A 10,244-nucleotide genomic window follows, 5' to 3' on the forward strand; every position below is an offset into this window, starting at 1 on the left:
CTTCTCCTCCTGCACTATGAGGACTGATGGAAACACCCCTCTTCTACTGCACTATGGGCACTGATGGAAACACCCCTCTCCCCCTGCACTATGAGGACTGATGGAAACACCCCTCTTCCCCTGCACTATGAGGACTGATGGAAACACCCGTCTCCTCCTGCACTATGAGGACTGATGGAAACACCCCTCTCCTACTGCACTATGAGGACTGATGGAAATACCCCCCTCCCCCTGCACTATGAGGACTGATGGAAACACCCCTCTCCCCCTGCACTATGAGGACTGATGGAAACACCCCTCTCCCCCTGCACTATGAGGACTGATGGAAACACCCCTCTCCTACTGCACTATGAGGACTGATGGAAACACCCATCTTCCCCTATACTATGAGGACTGATGGAAACACCCCTCTTCTACTGCACTATGAGGACTGATGGAAACTCCCCTCTTCCCCTGAACTATGAGGACTGATGGAAAAACCCCTCTTCCCCTGCACTATGAGGACTGATGGAAACACCCCTCTCCCCCTGCACTATGAGGACTGATGGAAACACCCCTCTCCCACTGCACTATGAGGACTGATGGAAACACCCCTCTCCTCCTGGACTATGAAGACTGATGGAAACACCCCTCTCCTACTGCACTATGAGGACTGATGGAAACACCCATCTTCCCCTATACTATGAGGACTGATGGAAACACCCCTCTTCTACTGCACTATGAGGACTGATGGAAACACCCCTCTCCCCCTGGACTCTGAGGACTGATGGAAACACCCCTCTTCCCCTGCACTATGAGGACTGATGGAAACACCCCTCTTCCCCTGCACTATGAGGACTGATGGAAACACCCATCTCCTCCTGCACTATGAGGACTGATGGAAACACCCCTCTCCTACTGCACTATGAGGACTGATGGAAATACCCCTCTCCCCCTGCACTATGAGGACTGATGGAAACACCCCTCTCCCCCTGCACTATGAGGACTGATGGAAACACCCCTCTCCTCCTGGACTATGAAGACTGATGGAAACACCCCTCTCCTACTGCACTATGAGGACTGATGGAAACACCCATCTTCCCCTATACTATGAGGACTGATGGAAACACCCCTCTTCTACTGCACTATGAGGACTGATGGAAACTCCCCTCTTCCCCTGAACTATGAGGACTGATGGAAAAAACCCTCTTCCCCTGCACTATGAGGACTGATGGAAACACCCCTCTCCCCCTGCACTATGAGGACTGATGGAAACACCCCTCTTCCCCTGCACTATGAGGACTGATGGAAACACCTTTCTCCCACTGCACTATGAGGACTGATGGAAACACCCCTCTTCTACTGCACTATGAGGACTGATGGAAACACCCCTCTCCCCCTGCACTCTGAGGACTGATGGAAACACCCCTCTTCCCCTGCACTATGAGGACTGATGGAAACACCCCTCTTCCCCTGCACTATGAGGACTGATGGAAACACCCCTCTCCTCCTGCACTATGAGGACTGATGGAAACACCCCTCTCCTACTGCACTATGAGGACCGATGGAAATACCCCTCTCCCCCTGCACTATGAGGACTGATGGAAACACCCCTCTCCCCCTGCACTATGAGGACTGATGGAAACACCCCTCTCCTCCTGGACTATGAAGACTGATGGAAACACCCCTCTCCTACTGCACTATGAGGACTGATGGAAACACCCATCTTCCCCTATACTATGAGGACTGATGGAAACACCCCTCTTCTACTGCACTATGAGGACTGATGGAAACTCCCCTCTTCCCCTGAACTATGAGGACTGATGGAAAAAACCCTCTTCCCCTGCACTATGAGGACTGATGGAAACACCCCTCTCCCCCTGCACTATGAGGACTGATGGAAACACCCCTCTTCCCCTGCACTATGAGGACTGATGGAAACACCTTTCTCCCACTGCACTATGAGGACTGATGGAAACACCCCTCTTCTACTGCACTATGAGGACTGATGGAAACACCCCTCTCCCCCTGCACTCTGAGGACTGATGGAAACACCCCTCTTCCCCTGCACTATGAGGACTGATGGAAACACCCCTCTTCCCCTGCACTATGAGGACTGATGGAAACACCCCTCTCCTCCTGCACTATGAGGACTGATGGAAACACTCCTCTCCTACTGCACTATGAGGACCGATGGAAATACCCCTCTCCCCCTGCACTATGAGGACTGATGGAAACACCCCTCTCCCCCTGCACTATGAGGACTGATGGAAACACCCCTCTCCTCCTGGACTATGAAAACTTATGGAAACACCCCTCTCCTACTGCACCATGAGGACTGATGGAAACACCCATCTTCCCCTATACTATGAGGACTGATGGAAACACCCCTCTTCTACTGCACTATGAGGACTGATGGAAACTCCCCTCTTCCCCTGAACTATGAGGACTGATGGAAAAACCCCTCTTCCCCTGCACTATGAGGACTGATGGAAACACCCCTCTTCCCCTGCACTATGAGGACTGATGGAAACACCCCTCTCCTCCTGCACTATGAGGACTGATGGAAACACTCCTCTCCTACTGCACTATGAGGACTGATGGAAATACCCCTCTCCCCCTGCACTATGAGGACTGATGGAAACACCCCTCTCCCCCTGCACTATGAGGACTGATGGAAACACCCCTCTCCTCCTGGACTATGAAAACTTATGGAAACACCCCTCTCCTACTGCACTATGAGGACTGATGGAAACACCCATCTTCCCCTATACTATGAGGACTGATGGAAACACCCCTCTTCTACTGCACTATGAGGACTGATGGAAACTCCCCTCTTCCCCTGAACTATGAGGACTGATGGAAAAACCCCTCTTCCCCTGCACTATGAGGACTGATGGAAACACCCCTCTCCCCCTGCACTATGAGGACTGATGGAAACACCCCTCTTCCCCTGCACTATGAGGACTGATGGAAACACCCCTCTCCCCCTGCACTATGAGGACTTATGGAAACACCCCTCTTCCCCTGCACTATGAGGACTGATGGAAACACCCCTCTTCCCCTGCACTATGAGGACTGATGGAAACAACCCTCTCCTCCTGCACTATGAGGACTGATGGAAACACCCCTCTCCTACTGTACTATGAGGACTGATGGAAACACCCCTCTTCTACTGCACTATGAAGACTGATGGAAACACCCCTCTCCTACTGCACTATGAGGACTGATGGAAACACCCATCTTCCCCTATACTATGAGGACTGATGGAAACACCCCTCTTCTACTGCACTATGAGGACTGATGGAAACTCCCCTCTTCCCCTGAACTATGAGGACTGATGGAAAAAACCCTCTTCCCCTGCACTATGAGGACTGATGGAAACACCCCTCTCCCCCTGCACTATGAGGACTGATGGAAACACCCCTCTTCCCCTGCACTATGAGGACTGATGGAAACACCCCTCTCCCACTGCACTATGAGGACTGATGGAAACACCCCTCTTCTACTGCACTATGAGGACTGATGGAAACACCCCTCTCCCCCTGCACTCTGAGGACTGATGGAAACACCCCTCTTCCCCTGCACTATGAGGACTGATGGAAACACCCCTCTTCCCCTGCACTATGAGGACTGATGGAAACACCCCTCTCCTCCTGCACTATGAGGACTGATGGAAACACCCCTCTCCTACTGTACTATGAGGACTGATGGAAATACCCCTCTCCCCCTGCACTATGAGGACTGATGGAAACACCCCTCTTCCCCTGCACTATGAGGACTGATGGAAACACCCCTCTCCCACTGCACAATGAGGACTGATGGAAACACCCCTCTTCTACTGCACTATGAGGACTGATGGAAACACCCCTCTCCCCCTGCACTATGAGGACTGATGGAAACACCCCTCTTCCCCTGCACTATGAGGACTGATGGAAACACCCCTCTCCCACTGCACTATGAGGACTGATGGAAACACCCCTCTTCTACTGCACTATGAAGACTGATGGAAACACCCCTCTCCTACAGCACTATGAGGACTGATGGAAACACCCATCTTCCCCTATACTATGAGGACTGATGGAAACACCCCTCTTCTACTGCACTATGAGGACTGATGGAAACTCCCCTCTTCCCCTGAACTATGAGGACTGATGGAAAAAAACCTCTTCCCCTGCACTATGAGGACTGATGGAAACACCCCTCTCCCCCTGCACTATGAGGACTGATGGAAACACCCCTCTTCCCCTGCACTATGAGGACTGATGGAAACACCCCTCTCCCACTGCACTATGAGGACTGATGGAAACACCCCTCTTCTACTGCACTATGAGGACTGATGGAAACACCCCTCTCCCCCTGCACTCTGAGGACTGATGGAAACACCCCTCTTCCCCTGCACTATGAGGACTGATGGAAACACCCCTCTTCCCCTGCACTATGAGGACTGATGGAAACACCCCTCTCCTCCTGCACTATGAGGACTGATGGAAACACCCCTCTCCTACTGCACTATGAGGACTGATGGAAATACCCCTCTCCCCCTGCACTATGAGGACTGATGGAAACACCCCTCTCCCCCTGCACTATGAGGACTGATGGAAACACCCCTCTCCTCCTGGACTATGAAAACTGAAGGAAACACCCCTCTCCTACTTCACTATGAGGACTGATGGAAACACCCAGCTTCCCCTATACTATGAGGACTGATGGAAACACCCCTCTTCTACTGCACTATGAGGACTGATGGAAACTCCCCTCTTCCCCTGAACTATGAGGACTGATGGAAAAACCCCTCTTCCCCTGCACTATGAGGACTGATGGAAACACCCCTCTCCCCCTGCACTATGAGGACTGATGGAAACACCCCTCTTCCCCTGCACTATGAGGACTGATGGAAACACCCCTCTCCCACTGCACTATGAGGACTGATGGAAACACCCCTCTTCTACTGCACTATGAGGACTGATGGAAACACCCCTCTACCCCTGCACTATGAGGACTGATGGAAACACCCCTCTTCCCCTGCACTATGAGGACTGATGGAAACACCCCTCTCCCACTGCACTATGAGGACTGATGGAAACACCCCTCTTCTACTGCACTATGAGGACTGATGGAAACACCCCTCTCCCCCTGCACTCTGAGGACTGATGGAAACACCCCTCTTCCCCTGCACTATGAGGACTGATGGAAACACCCCTCTTCCCCTGCAATATGAGGACTGATGGAAACACCCATCTCCTCCTGCACTATGAGGACTGATGGAAACACCCCTCTCCTACTGCACTATGAGGACTGATGGAAATACCCCTCTCCCCCTGCACTATGAGGACTGATGGAAACACCCCTCTCCCCCTGCACTATGAGGACTGATGGAAACACCCGTCTCCTCCTGGACTATGAAAACTGATGGAAACACCCCTCTCCTACTGCACTATGAGGACTGATGGAAACACCCATCTTCCCCTATACTATGAGGACTGATGGAAACACCCCTCTTCTACTGCACTATGAGGACTGATGGAAACACCCCTCTCCCCCTGCACTCTGAGGACTGATGGAAACACCCCTCTCCTACTGCACTATGAGGACTGATGGAAATACCCCTCTCCCCCTGCACTATGAGGACTGATGGAAACACCCCTCTTCCCCTGCACTATGAGGACTGATGGAAACACCCCTCTCCCACTGCACTATGAGGACTGATGGAAACACCCCTCTTCTACTGCACTATGAGGACTGATGGAAACACCCCTCTCCCCCTGCACTATGAGGACTGTTGGAAACACCCCTCTTCCCCTGCACTATGAGGACTGATGGAAACACCCCTCTCCCACTGCACTATGAGGACTGATGGAAACACCCCTCTTCTACTGCACTATGAAGACTGATGGAAACACCCCTCTCCTACAGCACTATGAGGACTGATGGAAACACCCATCTTCCCCTATACTATGAGGACTGATGGAAACACCCCTCTTCCCCTGCACTATGAGGACTGATGGAAACAACCCTCTCACCCTGCACTATGAGGACTGATGGAAACACCCCTCTTCTACTGCACTATGAGGACTGATGGAAACACCCCTCTCCCCCTGCACTATGAGGACTGATGGAAACACCCCTCTTCCCCTGCACTATGAGGACTGATGGAAACACCCCTCTCCCACTGCACTATGAGGACTGATGGAAACACCCCTCTTCTACTGCACTATGAGGACTGATGGAAACACCCCTCTCCCCCTGCACTCTGAGGACTGATGGAAACACCCCTCTTCCCCTGCACTATGAGGACTGATGGAAACACCCCTCTTCCCCTGCAATATGAGGACTGATGGAAACACCCATCTCCTCCTGCACTATGAGGACTGATGGAAACACCCCTCTCCTACTGCACTATGAGGACTGATGGAAATACCCCTCTCCCCCTGCACTATGAGGACTGATGGAAACACCCCTCTCCCCCTGCACTATGAGGACTGATGGAAACACCCCTCTCCTCCTGGACTATGAAAACTGAAGGAAACACCCCTCTCCTACTGCACTATGAGGACTGATGGAAACACCCATCTTCCCCTATACTATGAGGACTGATGGAAACACCCCTTTTCTACTGCACTATGAGGACTGATGGAAACTCCCCTCTTCCCCTGAACTATGAGGACTGATGGAAAAACCCCTCTTCCCCTGCACTATGAGGACTGATGGAAACACCCCTCTTCCCCTGCACTATGAGGACTGATGGAAACACCCCTCTCCCACTGCACTATGAGGACTGATGGAAACACCCCTCTTCTACTGCACTATGAGGACTGATGGAAACACCCCTCTCCCCCTGCACTATGAGGACTGATGGAAACACCCCTCTTCCCCTGCACTATGAGGACTGATGGAAACACCCCTCTCCCACTGCACTATGAGGACTGATGGAAACACCCCTCTTCTACTGCACTATGAGGACTGATGGAAACACCCCTCTCCCCCTGCACTCTGAGGACTGATGGAAACACCCCTCTTCCCCTGCACTATGAGGACTGATGGAAACACCCCTCTTCCCCTGCAATATGAGGACTGATGGAAACACCCATCTCCTCCTGCACTATGAGGACTGATGGAAACACCCCTCTCCTACTGCACTATGAGGACTGATGGAAATACCCCTCTCCCCCTGCACTATGAGGACTGATGGAAACACCCCTCTCCCCCTGCACTATGAGGACTGATGGAAACACCCCTCTCCTCCTGGACTATGAAAACTGATGGAAACACCCCTCTCCTACTGCACTATGAGGACTGATGGAAACACCCATCTTCCCCTATACTATGAGGACTGATGGAAACACCCGTCTTCTACTGCCCTATGAGGACTGATGGAAACACCCCTCTTCCCCTGCACTATGAGGACTGATGGAAACACCCCTCTCCCCCTGCACTATGAGGACTGATGGAAACACCCCTCTTCCCCTGCACTATGAGGACTGATGGAAACACCCCTCTCCCACTGCACTATGAGGACTGATGGAAACACCCCTCTTCTACTGCACTATGAGGACTGATGGAAACACCCCTCTCCCCCTGCACTCTGAGGACTGATGGAAACACCCCTCTTCCCCTGCACTATGAGGACTGATGGAAACACCCCTCTTCCCCTGCACTATGAGGACTGATGGAAACACCCCTCTCCTCCTGCACTATGAGGACTGATGGAAACACCCCTCTCCTACTGCACTATGAGGACTGATGGAAACACCCCTCTCCCCCTGCACTATGAGGACTGATGGAAACACCCCTCTCCCCCTGCACTATGAGTTCTGATGGAAACACCCCTCTCCTCCTGGACTATGAAAACTGAAGGAAACACCCCTCTCCTACTGCACTATGAGGACTGATGGAAACACCCATCTTCCCCTATACTATGAGGACTGATGGAAACACCCCTTTTCTACTGCACTATGAGGACTGATGGAAACTCCCCTCTTCCCCTGAACTATGAGGACTGATGGAAAAACCCCTCTTCCCCTGCACTATGAGGACTGATGGAAACACCCCTCTTCCCCTGCACTATGAGGACTGATGGAAACACCCCTCTCCCACTGCACTATGAGGACTGATGGAAACACCCCTCTTCTACTGCACTATGAGGACTGATGGAAACACCCCTCTCCCCCTGCACTATGAGGACTGATGGAAACACCCCTCTTCCCCTGCACTATGAGGACTGATGGAAACACCCCTCTCCCACTGCACTATGAGGACTGATGGAAACACCCCTCTTCTACTGCACTATGAGGACTGATGGAAACACCCCTCTCCCCCTGCACTCTGAGGACTGATGGAAACACCCCTCTTCCCCTGCACTATGAGGACTGATGGAAACACCCCTCTTCCCCTGCAATATGAGGACTGATGGAAACACCCATCTCCTCCTGCACTATGAGGACTGATGGAAACACCCCTCTCCTACTGCACTATGAGGACTGATGGAAATACCCCTCTCCCCCTGCACTATGAGGACTGATGGAAACACCCCTCTCCCCCTGCACTATGAGGACTGATGGAAACACCCCTCTCCTCCTGGACTATGAAAACTGATGGAAACACCCCTCTCCTACTGCACTATGAGGACTGATGGAAACACCCATCTTCCCCTATACTATGAGGACTGATGGAAACACCCCTCTTCTACTGCCCTATGAGGACTGATGGAAACACCCCTCTTCCCCTGCACTATGAGGACTGATGGAAACACCCCTCTCCCCCTGCACTATGAGGACTGATGGAAACACCCCTCTTCCCCTGCACTATGAGGACTGATGGAAACACCCCTCTCCCACTGCACTATGAGGACTGATGGAAACACCCCTCTTCTACTGCACTATGAGGACTGATGGAAACACCCCTCTCCCCCTGCACTCTGAGGACTGATGGAAACACCCCTCTTCCCCTGCACTATGAGGACTGATGGAAACACCCCTCTTCCCCTGCACTATGAGGACTGATGGAAACACCCCTCTCCTCCTGCACTATGAGGACTGATGGAAACACCCCTCTCCTACTGCACTATGAGGACTGATGGAAACACCCCTCTCCCCCTGCACTATGAGGACTGATGGAAACACCCCACTCCCCCTGCACTATGAGTTCTGATGGAAACACCCCTCTCCTCCTGGACTATGAAAACTGAAGGAAACACCCCTCTCCTACTGCACTATGAGGACTGATGGAAACACCCATATTCCCCTATACTATGAGGACTGATGGAAACACCCCTCTTCTACTGCACTATGAGGACTGATGGAAACTCCCCTCTTCCCCTGAACTATGAGGACTGATGGAAAAACCCCTCTTCCCCTGCACTATGAGGACTGATGGAAACACCCCTCTCCCCCTGCACTATGAGGACTGATGGAAACACCCCTCTTCCCCTGCACTATGAGGACTGATGGAAACACCCCTCTCCCACTGCACTATGAGGACTGATGGAAACACCCCTCTTCTACTGCACTATGAGGACTGATGGAAACACCCCTCTCCCCCTGCACTATGTTGACTGATGGAAACACCCCTCTTCCCCTGCACTATGAGGACTGATGGAAACACCCCTCTCCCACTGCACTATGAGGACTGTTGGAAACACCCCTCTTCTACTGCACTATGAGGACTGATGGAAACACCCCTCTCCCCCTGCACTCTGAGGACTGATGGAAACACCCCTCTTCCCCTGCACTAAGAGGACTGATGGAAACACCCCTCTTCCCCTGCAATATGAGGACTGATGGAAACACCCATCTCCTCCTGCACTATGAGGACTGATGGAAACACCCCTCTCCTACTGCACTATGAGGACTGATGGAAATACCCCTCTCCCCCTGCACTATGAGGACTGATGGAAACACCCCTCTTCCCCTGCACTATGAGGACTGATGGAAACACCCCTCTCCTCCTGCACTATGAGGACTGATGGAAACACCCCTCTCCTACTGCACTATGAGGACTGATGGAAACACCCCTCTCCCCCTGCACTATGAGGACTGATGGAAACACCCCTCTCCCCCTGCACTATGAGTTCTGATGGAAACACCCCTCTCCTCCTGGACTATGAAAACTGAAGGAAACACCCCTCTCCTACTGCACTATGAGGACTGATGGAAACACCCATCTTCCCCTATACTATGAGGACTGATGGAAACACCCCTCTTCTACTGCACTATGAGGACTGATGGAAACTCCCCTCTTCCCCTGAACTATGAGGACTGATGGAA

This window comes from Salmo salar, chromosome 25 (genome assembly GCF_965601325.2).
Source record: "Salmo salar chromosome 25, fSalSal1, whole genome shotgun sequence".
NCBI classification, from domain to species: Eukaryota; Metazoa; Chordata; class Actinopteri; order Salmoniformes; family Salmonidae; genus Salmo; species Salmo salar.